We start from the raw sequence: 18,055 nt of genomic DNA on the forward strand, positions 1-18,055 counted from the left end.
ACTTGAAAAGGTAAGATGGTATGAAATAAATATTAACAACACTTATGAAAGGGGAGCTATATGAAGATCTGGTATATTTTGTATGTTAAAATAAATGCATTACAAGCTGAGAGCACGGACAGGCAGCGATCAGCGATTTATATTCCTTCTAGATCGTCAGTGGGTAGTGGACTGAGAAGAACACACTGATAAATCCCCTTATTTTCACCTGTTGTGAGGAGGCATCCACAACACCCAGCAGTTTTCATCCAATCCCACCGCTTTGGGCCAAGGACAATGCTCTTTAAAATCACTCACACAGGATGCTGAAGGAGTTTTAATAGCTTCCCGTGGCTCTTATTTCAGTCTCCACAGGGAGCTCTGACAGAACGGGCGTACATAGCAAATGCCAAGTGTCTCGGCTGAAGGAAGCGTCCATGGAGGTGTGTGCTTGTGACAGTGAGTTAGGCCTAATGTCTGATAACGTTGCCAGAAGCTGGACCTTGTTTGCGCCCCACTGGCTGAAGATTAACTTGACTGACAGGTGCGCCATCGCATGAATATTCTGCAAACGTCTCAGATGGCAAGGTCAGAACACAAAAGGACGCAGCAAGGATTACTAAAGTCTAATAATATGCTGTCACACTGGATTGAATCACTGGTATAACAAGCAGTCTAACAGATACACTTTACATGCACCAAATGCAGCAAATGCAGCTCACCGAGGAAAAAGATCATAAAAAAATACCTTTGTCAACAATGCGCTCTTTCAAACCCTCACCAATCTTTTAACCTCGGTACGTTTTGCTTCGACCTTAGCTTTCAGTAAATGATGGTAAAATGCTCTCATGCCGTGTACCTGCATTTGTCTATTGGTCTCTCAGGACATTCACACACTCAGCAGTGAAAATACTGTCTCACGAGAGGAAATCTCAACCCCAAAAAGCCTTCGGTGTCCTCACACCAGTCCATACATGTCTCCATGCAGCCAAAAGCTCAATTCACAACTATGACAGACTAAGAAGGGGAGTGATGGGAAGACACCCTGCAGACTCACCCTGCACACACAAAAGTTCTGGATCGGCCCTAAAACTCCTCTCTTTGTCTCTGTCTTCACATAGGGATTGTCTGTGGCTCGGATGAAGTTTGAAGTTTCATGGGTAAGACTGACACAGGAAATTGAAATTTTGACAGACCAAATCTAAAATTCCAAACATCTTGAATGTTGATGGGCTAACTGTAACTTTGACAGGTCATCCTCCTGAACCAGAGGCTCTGATCTACGATGGCAGATCGTTTTGCTCATTTGTCATCTTCCAGACCTTTCTGATGTTTAAAGTCAGGTGGTTATTATTCCCGTACCATGTTAACCAGACCCTTCCGTCCTACTGCATGATATCCTGTCACCAGTGGTCAGATCATGAGCACCGATGGAGGACCCGAAGAAACGGTACGTGCAGACAACATCTGAGAAGCCCTTTCCTCTATACACAGAAGAGAAAATCACAAAGCTGCAGGTGACTGTCCCCACTACCCGTCTCCTATGCATGCTGTCCATTTTGCACAATGGCCCTCAAAGTCATACATCTGTTCTGTCAGTCTGACGGCCCTGATCAGGTCAATGCTTAATTAACTTAATTGCATGCATTATCCCATCAACACGTTTCACATCAAAAGCATGAAGGAATTTTCCTCTGGCTGGATCACTGCTTCGGTTTTCACAACTGAATTTGAAAAAGTTCATGAAATGTTGGACTAGATTTCTAAAAAATGTGCTTTACTTCAAAAATATCCAATGCAATCATTACGCTGCTTTAAAACCAGATGCAGTCAGGCCACAGGGACAAACGGAACGTCAGCTAGACTGCAATTCAACAATGTTTCACTGTTCCATACCAAAGTCTAGAATATTACAGTAAATAAACAATCGCTCAATGGATATAAACCAAACTGAAATAGTGGCCTGGGACCTTGGGTGTGGGAACCGGGTGAGTGATGTCATGCCATAGAAAGCTTTATATAACTTTTTTTATATATAAAAAAAAAAAAGCAGTCATCAATGGGACTGTAATTCTTCTATTGTGGCATTTGATAGTAATGCTTCAAATTCTTTGAGTATGTTTCTTTGAAAGTGTTTTACACAGTAAAAGTCAATCTGACTAACTGTAGTAACAAGGCAGGGATACACCTGCAGGTCAGAAATTATAATAAAAACCATGGCCTTCCTTTATTGTGTCAATAAATTATGTAATGCCATCAAAACTTCCTCTTCAGCCCAGATACACTTTATTTTATATGGGAACGGGGTCAACTATTATAAACAACACAGCTCAGATTGTGTGGAACAGTTCCCTGGAAAGTGGTTTCACATTCAATCTTATTTCTGCTATTTTCATCAATAAATGCATTCTTAAGAGAATCATTTTTCAAAGCTCTCTGTGAATAAAACAGTGAGAACATGTTTTTTAGTTCAATGCCTGCAGGTAAAACATGTGCTCATTGATTCTTTTTTTGAGAAAAAAAAAGGAAACGTATCCATGCCCAAAAATGCATGATACACCTGTGCATATTGCATTATTAGGTCTTAGCCTTGAAAGTATAATAATACATACTATATTTCCACTGAAATCAAGCAACAAAAAAAATCAAAGCATCAATTCTTAAGTTAGTTTGTGTTCAGGCATGTTCGCTCTCGCTGAAAAGAAGCCTTCATTGCCTCAGTCCAGTCTCTGGTAATCCAGTATACTGTACAGTTATATATAGCTATAGCTGTCAACATGTCCTCTGTACCTCATACCTCTGCAACTCTGTGCTTGAACTTAAAATAACCTTAAGCCTTAATCATCTCCAACCCCCCCACCAAGTTGCATGTAAAGTCCATAGCCCACCCAGTCCGCATGGAAAGACTTTCTGAAAATGTTCATTAAAATAAGCTGAACCGCCCATGTAAAGAGGTCTGCCTATTCAGAACTCACAGGCTGACACACCTGGGTTGTCGTGGCCCTCAGCCTGACCTTGCTCTACCCCTGCCCCACGAGAGAGCGAGTGAGCAAATACTGCCTTTATTCAAAATGACCAGCGCTGGCATCCAAAAGGCCTGAAATCTGGACTACTTCTCAGGGTTGCACTTAAAACAAACATCAAACACCCCGAACATCTGCCAAGAACATAACACACACCCCCTGTTTGAAAGGGGGGAAAGGGGGCCAAATGAGGGGGGGTGTGAGATGACATTCGATTTGAAGTCCCCATTGAATCCCATCCCAGCATTCCCTAAATACTTTAGTGCTCTTTTTTGAGATGGCGAGGAGGAATTGGAGAGTGCTTGAACAGGCCTTTTGTTTTCGAGCAAAACCTGTGTGTCTGTTTGAAGTCAAAGCCCTAGGAGAGAAAAAAAAAAAAAAGAGTAAAACATTTTTTCGCTCTGGTGCACTTGGTGCTCCACGCGGCCCAGCCGGCCACCCAGGAAGACGGAGCTGGAAACTTTAACAGTGTTTATAACCCGCTGCCGGATTATAGGCCTTGAGTGCAGGGGTTGCGTGGGGTCCATTCATCTGTACCTAATTAAAACACAGCCCACCTCCTACGCGCGGTGTACTGTATCCCCCAGCAAAGCTACGCCATTTCACGATTGCATTCTGGGAAGAAAGAGCAGAAAAACTATCATTTGCTCACTAACAAAGATGCACGACATGCCTCGGTGATGCCATTAATTGCAATACTGTACAGCGCAATGCTTACTTGCTGTACTTTCCCTTGAGGTTTTGCTTAATCTAGCTGATGTAATATGGCTGCAAAATAGCCAGATCGATGGTGGCCTTAGTCAAGTTACACTAAAACTGCAGGTGTCTCTGCGTGCAAAAATAGCTGAAATATCTAATGCCTAGCAACTGGCATTACATTCAGGGGGCTGAGTTTCAGTAGTACCCTGATGAATCACATGCTGAGAACATCCAGTTGGAATCCACCAATATGCACGATCCGTTAAATTTGTAAAAATAAAGGCAATGAAGCTATGAAAATAACATATCATTTGTTATAACAGGTTAATAATTTGTCCTGTGCTATTTCTGTAGAGCTCCCTTCCTCATCACACTGGTGCCCACAGTAGTCATACCTGCTTTAATGATCCTTTCATAGAAATGGCAGAGAAATAATAGTTCCAGACCACATATTTAAAGGAATATTTTAGTCTCATGTTAGGTCGGGGAGCTAAAGAGCAGAAAAAAAACATGACAAGACGTTTCCAACAACTCGCATGGGATTTTCTGGAATGTGTGGAACAAGGCCTGCATTCTTCCCTGACCTGGGCACCATGTCCACTCCCCTGCTGACCCAGCTCGAAAGCATGCCAACAGCAACCATCTGTCTTGAGCCAAGACCAGACATTCACCAGGGGGATTTTTTTTGGCCACCGCGCCCCCGATGTCAGCTAATTCCGCTTGCAAGGTGAAGAGGACACATTCGCTTTGATCTAACTATGCCACTGGGATCGCAGCACTTCCGCTGGACTGATCCGATCCTTACAGCGGCTCCTTATATTACACCATTAAACACCTCTTCCTGTGCCACTCCGAAGCAGCTCACATATTCCACTGAGGCTAATGAGCCAAAGGACACAGGGAGAAGAAACGCGATTTTTAACACTTCATTCATCTCGCGCCTTGGCAGGGGTCAGATGAAGAACTGGTGTAAGTAAGGTGAATGACCTTTCAACGGCCCTTTCAGCTTGGCAGAGTTAGGGTTATTCCGATTAAAAATGGTACAGTGTTTACATGAAGTAGAATTTATTAAAATATGCATATGTTATGAAGACATACCAAGTAAATTAATGTACACAGAGCCATTAAGCCATGATGTGAACAATTATCGCAAACATAACAAGAAGCAATGAAACTTTATGAAGTTTAAAGAAAAAAACACATTTAATAGCATTTAAGGAAATAAATATGCTTGCATATTACATTTTGAATGCTTAACATGGTATTAATGACACCAGCCAATTACATATATTGTTATTTGTGGACATAAATGTATATTGCACAAGAGTGACCTGCTATTCCATGAATACCTGGGTGTCGCAGACCTGTTTCCATATTTTTTAACAAATGACAATTGAACTGAAACCGTTTCCGAAAATTCATCAAAAGCATCTGTTAAGGCCTCCACCTTAACCGATGGACACGGGACAGAATTCTCCTCATCTTTCTGGCAGTGCAGTTTCATAAAACATAAAACTCACGTAATATTGGTGTTCTGATCATGCTCACAGATTGGTTCAGGTAGCTGGGCTGGTATGTGCATAATCGTACGCTGAAGGTGTAGACATGTGGGTAGGCAACGCGGCGTGCTGTGGTACGTGGGCGCTTGTGCAAGAGCTCATTTTTGAAAACATTAGCACTTGCCAGTTGACAGGCTTTCGCAAGAGCGTACAAGACACGGCGCTCAAAACCCGCCACTCAAATGAGGAGAAACGAGAGGCACCCAGTGAATCACAGTGCGACTTCCTGCTGTGAGTCACAGTTACCTATGGCTGGAGTTCATTACAAGGCACAACATCCCCAAGGCTACAGACGGCGGGGTGGCAGGTTTGTCTGCAAGCCTGTCAAGAGTGTGAGCACAGGCCTGCCATGATTGCCACATTTCAACTCTTGTCTAGTGAGAGTGGACTACACGAGCAAACAGTGAAAGTAAGATGCAAGTCATTCTTTAAAGGTTGAAAAGGATAAGATTAGAAAAACAGGGCACTGCCTGTGGTGTCAGCTGCTGCTGATGGTGACCTGTCAGAAATGCTTTGCGCATGTCGTCACACTGATACCGCACTTTGAATGAGCAAACACCAAGATCACACGCTGCCAGCTATGCTCCACTTGACTGGACAACACTGACCTCATTTCACATCAGCCTTAATGTCCAGGCTTTCAGCAGCACGCATGTTTCTGACACACACTTCATTACGAGGGTAAGGTCATCCACACCGGCCGACCTCCGGGGCTGGGGGTCCTGATGTCTTCATCGCTCTGACAAGGGCTGCTTTATCCGCTGTGAATACAGGTTTTTATTACAGCCTGGGATTTGCTTTCATTAGTGGCTGACCCAAAGGTCATCACAAAATCCAACGTACACACAGACCTTCCATGGCCTCAGGTTTCTAGGACTCATATAGAGACTGAAAGAAAACAGCACACGGAGGAAGAGAGCCTGCTTCAGTTCCACTCTTATCTAGTATTTTGGCAGAATGTTGATTCAGGCTGTTCCTGTTAAGCTGGTTCCTCTAACTGCAGCAGCACATCTCCCATGAACTGCAGTAAGCAAACAAGGGGGGACTCAGTAGGCACATTCTGTCAAAATGTATATATGCAAATAATCTAAAAACACATGAACACTCATATATAGTTGAATGGGATAAAATTGTAATAATGAAAATATCAAATATTCCATCCAAAAAATCTGCATGAAACCTGGAAATCTGAAGTCTGGCAACCACAATTTTAGCATCTTAAATCATCAGGCCTGTCATATTTGGCTTCTTGGTTCGTGCACACACCGTAATTTCTGATTTTACAAACAGACGTAAAATCTGCCTAATTCAGCACCAAAGCACTGTTTGATTAAGTGGAAAGTAGAAATTATGCCTGACCCGTGACCTGTCTGAGTCAGTACATGTTTACCAAGCCTTTCAAGGCAGTTCACATTCAGTTAAAGTCACACATGGGCATCTGTAGCCTAACAAGTTCATAACGACAGTTCCGATCTAACAGGAGTAGCAGGAAAAAGGGAAGGCTGCAGGCGGCGGGTGAACTCCGGGGTCACCTGAGGGCGGGGAGCTACCACACCGCACACGCACACCAGTGTAATGTAACATAGCAGGCACCCCAAGGAATGCTGGGAAGCACTGACCTTTTCTTCAGAGCATTATTAATACACAGGGATTATTTGAAAAGGTTAACAAGCCTGAGAAAGACCATGACTGGATGTCAGCTCACAGCTGCAATAAAAATCGGGGAGTATCGGAAGAAAGGGTAAAACACAGATGATATTAAAAATGTTATCTGAATTAAAAGTACAATTTTACAATTGCTTCTTAATTAGTTTTTATCTCTGGCCAAAAAACGATTTTTAAGGTCCACACCTAATAAGTATTAACACAACAACACATGTTCAATCAAAGATGCATAAAATGCAATACATTAAAAATACTCCCTCAAAATATAATATACCATAAAAGGATTTAGTTTTTTTGTGGACACACTGCCCATGATTCACTGACCCCCACTTTGAGCGCCCCCCCACCCACCCACATTCCTTATTATAGTTTTTTTTGGATTACAAAGTTGGTGTTACACAAGACCAACTTTTTCTCACAAACATCCAGGATTCAAGTCCTACGGGACTGACACCTTAAGTAGATCAAGTTCAGCAAGTTTGAAAGTTGACAGTGCCGTACCTCCTGGCCAGAACAGACGTGGCCCACGGCCCGATACAAAACTCTGAGAAAAGATAAACCTGAAAAGAAATAACTGGTGTTACTTTCAAGTTCCCTTTCTGTGACTCGCAGACACTTTATTGATAAGCTGCACAAGTCTGTGAGATGTTTCAACTTTGGAGATATTATATTTTTGATGCTCTTTGTTGTCTGCTGCAGTGGCTATTTACCTGTCTGTGCTTCTTATCCCAGACAGATTAGTGTGAGGCCATGTTATCTGAGCCCAAATGCAAATAGTCTACAGATCAGATAAGACATGGGCCGCAGCCCATCGTACATTTTGGCAGCCAGGGAAGCCTGCTTTGGGTAAATACCTTCAAGGGGGTAAGGACGGGGCTGTCTTCTCAGTTGGCAGAGCTCAACAGGATGGCACCGAGACTGGAAGCCACGCAGTATTTCCACAACTCGTGGGGTGAGAACAAGATCAGCATTCCTGCTTTTCTCCCTCCAACACTCTGGCATACACATCCTGGCACTGCCTCAGCAGGATAGACCCCAGGGGTGACATATGTGCGTGCAGCACACATGTGTGAGAGAGAAACCAGGTCAAAAGTAGCTTTAACCCCCTCAACCCCTAAATGACACCAGTCACTGGACTGAAGAAAAGGCTGAAGGAAGCTTAGTTCCACCTTCTGGACAGCAGATCAAGACTGGATTCCATTTTATAGGCATTAGTCAAGGTCTACAAACACCCATGAACATACTTTCAGGACAGAATAGTTCTCTGGGATAGAAGGCACACTGCATTTAAGGAGTTTTTTTTTACACACATACCCAGCACTTCAGTCTGCCATCATCCTGTGAAGCTCTGCTGTGTGTGTAAAGCAGTAACAGTCAGTTTGAATATCCCACATTTCAACAGTCAGCAAACCTCCTGAAACCTGCAACAGAATCTCAATAAGCTGTCAGCATGAGTACATTTATCAATTCCTTACCCTAAACTGCACACATCTACACAAACGTCTATAACTTGCTATATTAAATCATACACACCTTACATAAAATATAAAGCCATATAAAATGAATATATTAAATAAATATAATAATAAAAGTCATACAATACAAACATCTAAATATAAATATATTTGTTTATTTATATTCAGATTTATGTCAGTTTGTGGGGTTTTTTTGTTCCTTGCTGTGCACACATTCACCACTAGGGGCAGTCTCGCTTAATCAGAAACCGAGGAAAGATTCTTCAAATCCAGTCCAGGTCTTTCAAGTCCCCCATGTAGTTGTTTTAATATTGACTGCTTCCGAGGCTTTACTACAGGCTCAGACATACAAAAAGATGGGAAAATAAGTCGACCTCAGATAATGAGTTTTGTGATTTTCATAAGCTGCAGAAGAAATGGTTAAAAATGGTAAAAACCTGATTAGACTCAAATGATATTAACCAGCATAGATGATGTCATCCTTTATCATTTCTGCATTACATCATTACACATCACTAAGCTTGTACAGGATTTTTCCAAATTGTTCTTCATAGATACCATACAACAAAACAACCTCCCTCATGGATGAATGCAAATGGATTTCATCATTCTGAGGTGCTTTTCATGAGAGGATATCAGTCAGTCTGACCTGTTCCGTGTCGCATCGGTGTAAATGCTGACGTTCATTATCTCCGCCACTCGCGGCTATTCAATCGTCCATGGTGCATCATTTCCCACTTTTACTTGTCCTACAGATGGTGATCGACATTTTCTCACAATGTGGCACCAGCGCTTGGACAATCATTGTTTTGGCTGTCAGTAGCGTCGGTGCCTGGTTTTAAATAGGTGGCAGACAAGGTGTGGATCAGCCCCCAAGGCATGGCACAAGCACGGTGTCACTGAAGGCGCAGAACAGAGTGACCGTGCACTGTCTTGTAGAAAACAGAACGGTAAACACGAGTTACGACAGTCCTTTACTCACATTATGTATAATATAAAATGTATTTTAATATTATATGCTTGCTAGAAACTGTTGTGCCACTACAGGGAAAATGTGCTTTTATTTTTCTTCAAGATCTAGAAAATAGCCTTTAAGCGGCCCCCCCCACGACCCTGTACTGGAACAAGCATGTATGATTGATTAAATTAAGGAAAAGCATTTTTATTACATTTCTGACATGGTAATCTCCATAATTATTTATTTCCCAAGTTATAACCACACAAAAATATTGCTTAATGATTAGCTATAAATAGCAAGTCCCACCAGCCCCTGATCCATCAGTTTGTATGTATAACTTCAGCATGAGTGCATGGACAGCACTATTAAATAGTTATTTTACAGATGGAGTAATTCATATTCTTTCAAAAGTCACTCTGTCAACAGAAAAGCTGCGACTTGAATATGAGTGTTAGAAGCTAAAAGATAACACATATAAAATATGTCATACTGACTTTTCTGAAAAAGACTTCACAAATGAAAAACAATATTCAAGCTGGGTTCAATACAGGTCTGTATTGCAGCAAACATAATAAAAAAAAAACTTAAAGTGAATTGTGTTAAAAGTGAAAGTGAATAAAAATTAATGAGACAAGTGTCAAAAATGTCAATAAACTGTACACTTGGAGGTTGAGGTCATGACTACCATCTCCCCCAGTCCTACTTGACATGCAATCCTCTATCTTAAGCCAGAGGGGAAATCTGATCAGATACAGATTCATGATTCATGACCGAATGTCATGCATATCCCATGATCTCTATAGCCTTGTTTATTTCTGCTTATCAGTTCGTGGTTAATCTATTTGTAATTGCCTTTTCGTAATTTCATTAAGACAAATTCTTCTTTTCACCAAAATGAACTACAGTTCACATTAATTTAGCACACATAATTGTTTATTTCTAATAATCATGATATTCTTATTTGTTTGCGAATTTTTAAAACAGTTGATTGGGAATGATTGGCATCAATTGAATTTCCTTTAAAGCTCACTTGTCTGAATAGGTCAAGACCATCAGCTGATTAAATTCTTTAAGCCTCCACTTTTAACTGCAGACTAATTAGTGTTACACACAGTTGTTTCAGAAATGGCATGAATTAAAAGAATGTGATATACGAATAATCCACAAAGCATGAATGTTAAGTTATTGAACATCTAAGTGTGTAAGGTTGCGATTTGGAGGTGAAAATAGGGGCTGAAGTCACACGCACTGCAGGATGCATTTGCTGCCTCGCCTGGAAGATGCAAGGGATTGTAGATAATTGGCTGGTTAAAAAAAAAATACAGACACACAAATGCAAAATCATAAAATAATTGGGTAGGCTTGCTTCTAATAGTTCTTCCTACTGTCTGAAAAAAACTGTAGTGGTCTCATATACTACTACTAAAACGTTTAGCATTTAAATGAAATATTACACATTCAAATCAATGAATTATTTCATATGAAATAGAATCTCATGTTTATGACATAAATACATATTAATTACTAAATGGCAAAAAGGTCTTTCAAGATCATTCCAAGTTAAACTGGTCATTACCTGTATATAACTCAAGACATCATAGTGTTATAAGTGTGAAATGAGATGTATGTGCACATTACTTTATGTATTTATACTTTATATTATACTTTCAATATTAATAAGATGCACCAGAAACTCAGCACTATTCTGAATTTGTCCGATTTTAATCAGCGTAATGGTTTTTATATTTACCGAGATCATTGCAAAATGTTTTTTCGAATAATCTATTAAGTGACAAATTATCATCGATGAATTGTATATAGTATGTTTACTACTGTTTTATTTAAGTCTGTCTTATTTTCTGTCTTGACTATATGCCTCACACTGAGTTGACTGCACATTAAAAAGTCCATTGTTCCTTGAAAAGTGACAATGACAATAAAGATTTATTTTATATTATCATTTCATTGGAACTCCATTCCTTATCAGCCCTTTACAACTACCTTAATCTTTACATTAGAACGTCTGGACAGGATGTTCAAAAAACATACTCGCCTATGGACCAGAAGTCCCAGGTTCAAATCCCACTTACTACCATTGTGTCCCTGAGCAAGACACTTAACCCTAAGTTGCTCCAGGGGGGGACTGTCCCTGTAACTACTGATTGTAAGTCGCTCTGGATAAGGGAGTCTGATAAATGTAAATGTAATGTAAATGATTAATTTAATAATTTCTCACCCTTCGTTTCAGATTTGAGAATCACGTCTTGCCTTTTTCATATCTGTAACTTTTCATAATCAGTAAAGTATTCCACCTGTCCAGAGTACAACATAAAGTTTAACACATTGTTGCATTTTAAAACCAGGACTTGAAATGAAATTTCAGGTTTTCTTCAGCCAAACTCTAGCTTTTTATACTCCATCATTTGCAACCTTTTTTACTTATTCTGTAAATGAAATCACTTAGCCTGTGATCATTCCTGAAATAGCTTCCAAGCTATTACGCGTTTGCAGCGTATGCTAGCGAAAGCATGGCTCCAGCCACGTAAATAAGCAGGGAGTCAAGAAGGAGTAAATGTTTCAACAGTCAGCCTCTTTTCAGGATGGATTTTAAGATCTGCAGAAAATGAAAGACACAGAGGGAATATGTTGTTTTTTGTTGCAGCACTTATGTCTGGTCATTCGTTTGAGCACATAATGGAGTGAATCTGTTAATGATTTCTGGTGAATCGTTTGAAGATAAAAGATGCAGGGACCCTTTTTTAAAAAAAAAATTGCATGAGAATGACCTGCTTAGTTCAAGTGAGCTTTATTGTACATTCACTACATTAAACTGTTTCACAGCGCATAGTGAAACAACACAAGGTTTCTCCGGAACCCGATGCTACGTATAACATCTAAAAAAATTACATCCTGACACATAGTGTACAGACCAGGCGCCTAGACCATGCTTTAAAACAACAAGGGAAGATCCACTTCCTCGAATATGTCACAAAATATATGCTCAAATGTCTTATTTATATTGTGTTTAAGTGTCAGAATGTGTTCAGGTTAGATTAGTAGATAACTTGATTCATGCTCATTTCCATGCTGCACAGTGTATTAAAATCTCCTGAAGCGTATCTTCCCTGGACCTCTACAGCACGGCACAAAAGAGCTTTATTCACGGCAGAAAAGCTGGCCGTTTATTGGATAAATGCACCAAAGTCATTTGCAGGGAAGCTCGGCCTCTCTGCGAGTGAATGGGCTGCTGCATGATGATTGGAGGAGCTGTCTAGAGGGCGGGACCTGCTTTTGATTGACAGCATGTTTTCAGTATACCCCGGCATGACAGATATTCGAGTTAAGTCCCATGCGGACTTGCAGGTAAAGTTGTTAGACAAACCGCTGCACTGTGTGTTTTGTGCTGGTGACATTTTTGATTGCACAAGTCATTCTTTAAATACAAAAAATGTAATTATCTAACGGAAGGGGAAAGAAAGCCAGCCAGCAAGCTGTGCATACTAGAAGTAAGAGAAGAAGAGAAAGTGAAGTGATTGTTACATGTGATACACAGCAGCACAGCACACGGTGCACACAGTGAAATTTGTCCTCTGCATTTAACCCATCACCCTGTGTGAGCAGTGGGCAGCCATGACAGGCGCCCGGGGAGCAGTGTGTGGGGACGGTGCTTTGCTCAGTGGCACCTCGGCGGATCGGGATTCGAAACAGCAACCTTCTGTTTACGGGGCCGCTTCCTTAACCGCTAGGCCACCACTGCCCCTGTAAAACAGAGCATGTCAGAAGTGGGATTTGAACCCACACCTCCATATGGAGACCAGGAAGCCCAAGTACTAGGAAGGAATTTCACTCTGACTTCTGGTAAATGGTGCTAATATTAGTGCCCTGGTGTAGGACTATAATGAGCTTCCCAGTTTGAAAGACTAGCAGTCGCCATTGATTTACACATGCTTGTGTTTGTGCTTTCTGAGCGAACAATTTACACCCAATTTATGCTGTAATTGCTAATATGCACAGCACACCACTTTCCATTCCCAGTGAATAGACAAGAAGCGATGTACGTTTTAATCATCAAATATTTAAAATATCTAAAGAAGTCTATTATTGCCTAATTCTTCATAAAATGGTGGCTTAGTGCCAAAGTAGGAACTTTGTCTGTCAATGCCCCCCCAAAAACCGCGATCCTCATTAGTCTTGAAGACAAGGAGGTAGCCCACAACTTTAAATGGTTTGCACAGTAAAAGGTGACAAGGTGACAAGACCAAAATAAAAAACGGCCCGACTCAGCTTGGCACGCCTGTCTGCGACTGTGCACTCTCCTCTCCACCGACCAAACACTGCGCACCTCCCTTTCTGAACCTGCCGCCTGAACATCTGAATGAGGTGGCCCATGCAGCTGGGGTTCGATTTCAGTTGGCTTTGGAGCGTTGGAGGAACCAAAGTCTTTATTTTTTCTGTGGCGGAAGAGACTGCCCAAAGCGATCGGGGAAAGGCAATGCTCGCCAAGGACAGGAAGACTCCTTGCTGTGAATCTACAGGACCAACACCTCACATGACATCCCAGCCTGCCCTGTCACCAGTGTGACACCCCTGTGCCGTACAAGCCCTAGACGGCCGTCCCCTGGGAACCAGACATCTGGAGTCCTGCACCACCCCGACGTGTCTTCTGACCCCTGTCCACCATTACACTGACAGACTATTGTCACCCTGTTTTCCCTGACTTTTTCAGCTCTCTGGAGTCTGATTCACAGTACGGACGATTCTTCATTCCTCTCGTCTCTGCGATTCGCCTCTGACTCTGCCTCCCAAGCAGCTGGTGCACCGTCTCACCAACCACATTCTCTCCCCACTCTTCCCCTGACAATATCCCATTTTTTATGTTACACTGACTTGCAATGTGGACAAGGGTGTGTCTTCCATCCCAGTTCAGCACCCAGACCACATATTCCAGTTCTATATAATTTGGTGGAGCCAAGCAAGAACTCTTCATGACATCATAGTATTTACCGCCAGCGCTGAATACACTGAAAACTAAGAAACATAGAATAACCAAGCCAGAGGACAGGCAGAAGTCTCAGACTCATGCAGGGTGTATACGGTTTAATCTGTTCTGTGTGTATGCAGAAATCTAGTTGTGTTATCTCTAGTTGTATATCTCTTACTGTGTCCACATGATCTAGACCTACCGACCAGTCTAGTTCCATTCCTACAGCTCCCATTGGACATGCATTATACGCAGCAAAAGACCTTATCATGAACTACCAATAAGACCATCAACTGAGTCAAAGTGTGGAAAGGTTCATGTCCTACTTCATCTTATTGTCATTGTTTAACCCATCCTAAGATAAATGATCATAGTTTAAATTTATCCTATAGCAAAATATTGTATTTTATTCAACCATTAATAAAAGTGTTGGTTGGTAATTTTTAGTAAAATGTCATCAGTAATTAAAATAATTGAGCGAAAAAGAAAATGTTGCTGTGGTCAATTTTTATCACATCCGTAGAAATGTAATAGTTCCAACACTGGAAGCATTGGAACTGTTGTCATGTTCCCTTTCATTATGTGCTAAATAAATCTGAGGAGACCACTGGGAGCTGACGAATAGTGTAAACTTTTTACTCTACAGACTGATAAATACAACAGCAGCAAATGTTAGTCACTACTTGTAGCATTTATCATTCAGTGCTCTACCGCTGACACAGGCATAGTGGCAAACTGTGACTCTGGACTAATTCAGAAACTCTTATACCAGACAGCTCCTCTTTTCACGCACAGGGATGTGGTGGCTTCATAACATGCAATATTTAATGGGAAATGAATTGGTAACACAAAATACAATACAAACTATTTAGTAAAGAGAGCTTATAGAAAGTTAGTAATGAAACACTTTAAATTAATATAAAAACAGTACAACTATGGTTCATTATTATTTGCTTGCTTATCAATGAATAATAATAACTGGCCACATTTTTTTCCTACTCATTCTACGTGCCATGCTATGTAAAAACGTAGAAAATATTTTATTCATCCCATCTGAATAAATTATCATCAGACCATTGCTGCTGAATCAGTGTGAGCCTGGGGCGGGCGGAGCCATCGCGCTCGAGGACACGCCCACTCGACTGTGATTGGCTCCTGGTGACATCACCGTGCAGTGGCGAGATAACCCGCCTTTAACTGGTCTCCCAGAAGACGACGTTGGCGCATCAGCACCGTGTCCTCGAGGACAAGTGACGAAAGAGCCCGGATGTGGCGACGGCGCCACGCAGCTCCCCTCCTGCAGTCCCGCTGCGAGGACGCTGTCCAGCTCTGGCCCTGCTGAAAAACATCGCCTCGCTCCCCCAAGCACCCCAAAAGCAGGGACCGCCACCAATTTTATTCTGTGGCATTCTGTGACGTCAGAGCTCCCAGCGCAGCGTTTGCAAGGATTCACCTCAATCAATCGATTGTTTGCACTATAACATTTATTAAAACGCATCCAAAACTTACTCAGACGGCCGGCTTGTCTCCAGTTCAATTCCCTGACGCAAAATGTCCGTGTAATCCCACAAGAAGTCGTCTCCCACCGCCGGTAAATCCACAAACTCCGTCCGAGGTGGAGGATAAACGCAGCTTCCACCTGCCAATAAATCCATAAAACCGCTACATTCTGACACAATGAACTCAGATAATCACTTAATCAATCAACAATCAGTCCAACGTGTATCGTTCTGTCATATTACGTAGAATATTTAAGACTTTCGAAACTAATCTTAAGCACATTATCCTAAACAACTAAAAATGAACGGACGATACTAAATATTACGGGAAAAGTCCGACTATTTAACGGGACGGGAAAAATCCTTATCTTTCTTTTCCATATAATATAATGACACATAAGACCAAAACTCTGGAGAAACTAAAGTGTTACATTTTACGCGGCAAACTTTAAATGAACTGAGTCCATTCGAGTGCATCCCTTCTGTTCGGGAATTAAAATGGACATCTGCGTTTTTAAATAATTCGCAAAAGATTACAAGGGCTCGCGAAACGAATGCAGGGTTCGTCGGAGGGCTAACAAACGTTCTTACGCGACTTTTATTACAGCTTTCTTTTCGGTGGCAAGAACAAAGACGGTCCTTCCTGCCCGTAACAAAGGAGCTGAGCCAATCGGCGAGTGTACCTGTTGCGCATTCTCGCAAAAGTGCACTTTATTCTTCTTTTAACGCAGCCTGGTTCGGCAATATAGACATTTATTTATTCTGTCGGTTCTGCTCTGGTCTTTTCGTGGGAATATCGACTCCAACACGATGCACCTGAGTTCAGACCAGGCGAGATGAAGGTCGCCTTGCAGAATAAAAACGCATTTTTTGAGCGTCAAGATGAAATAATAACGCGTTTTGGTAGGCGTGTGGTGCGTTCAAATCGCGTTTGCGAATCATTTTTGCGCAAACTTTTTTTTTTAATCCTCGCGCGTCAACTTTTTGAAGGTTTTTATTTTGTTCTTTTTTTCTACGTTCATCCTCAGCATCAATTCATAACTCCGTAAAGAAAAGGAGCGAAGTTTCCAGAACGGCGCGTTTTGTTCTCCGTGCGCCTCGGTCCGCGCATCTCTTCCCACAGCCTCCCCGGAACAAAGGAAAGCGGCCAACTTGGCGCCAACTCTCCCCGAACTTTCTCCCCGAGCGGAGCCCGTCCCCGGCCTTACCTCTCCCCGCGTCCCGGGGCCGGCGGGAAAAGTTCGGGAGGGGACGGTCCGCCTGCGCTCCTGCGTCCCTTTGTCTCGCACGTGTGAAGGGGGCTCTCGGCCGCGCCTTGTTCGTTTCGCCTTCGGTCCCGCCCTCCGCACGCAACTAAACAGCTACAACAAAAAGGGGGGGGGGGGAGTCGCCGTGGAAGCCCGACAAGAAGATTCTTTCTCCTTTCCGAAAAAGATCCTGGTCCGTGGCGGGGCGCGCGCTGCGTCCCGGTCCCCGCCCGACTCCAGAGACTCCACATCCCCGCCAGCCTTCGTGCAACTCGTTTAATATATCTTACTTGACGCCAAACATGTCAGTAGTTCCCGAAGTTGCCATGACTTTATCACACTGCTTTATTCCCAGCAACACACAAAGTCACACGATCGTTTACCATGACAAGAATTCTCTAAGCGCCACGCAGCACCAGCATTATGCATGCATGCTCAGGCATACGCAATAATCTATTTACATATTTTAGCAAGTGTCACTGAAGGTTCTAAAATACTTTTTAACCTAATGAGGCTGATGCCTGTTGACTTCTCATCGGTGATCATGACTGATTCCAGGCCGGGATTGCTTGACAGCAGCCAACACTCAGAACAATGGGAAATTCCAAGGAGTCCACGGCATCCAAGCAGCTCAGTAAAGATCTTGGAAAGAAAAATGGTAGGACGGACTAACAGCAATTTTGGAACAACTGTAGGTTCCACGATCATCACTTCAGATGATTGGGAGGTGACCACATTCTAGAAGAAGACCCAAACTATAAGATGAGAGCATGCTGTCTACAGAGAGGCCACGCTTTACATCATCAAGAAATCCCCGAATGCCCAACAGAAATGGGCATGAATGACCGCAACTGTACTTCATTACTTCCCGTCTTTGATGGGGAACATTGGAACATTAGAGAACAGTACAAGGTCTTCAAAGCCCAGAGAACTGTTGTGAATTTCAAGGACATTTTGAAGCGGTTTAACA

At 42.2% G+C, this 18,055-nt stretch overlaps 1 long non-coding RNA gene across 1 annotated transcript in view; it reads right to left on the reverse strand.

Annotated features, from left to right (window-relative positions):
- Window positions 1-17,217, reverse strand: part of LOC114790717 (uncharacterized) — a 39,694-nt gene extending 22,477 nt beyond the window's left edge. Inside the window, exons 1-2 of the long non-coding RNA XR_003749862.1 lie at window positions 17,047-17,217; window positions 15,849-15,978 (exon numbers count right to left, since the gene is read on the reverse strand). This is a non-coding gene — a long non-coding RNA (uncharacterized LOC114790717). The remainder of the gene's footprint in view (window positions 1-15,848; window positions 15,979-17,046) is intronic.
- Between the last annotated feature and the right edge of the window lie 838 nt (window positions 17,218-18,055).

Source organism: Denticeps clupeoides, chromosome 5 (assembly GCF_900700375.1).
Source record: "Denticeps clupeoides chromosome 5, fDenClu1.1, whole genome shotgun sequence".
In the NCBI taxonomy this organism is placed as follows: Eukaryota; Metazoa; Chordata; class Actinopteri; order Clupeiformes; family Denticipitidae; genus Denticeps; species Denticeps clupeoides.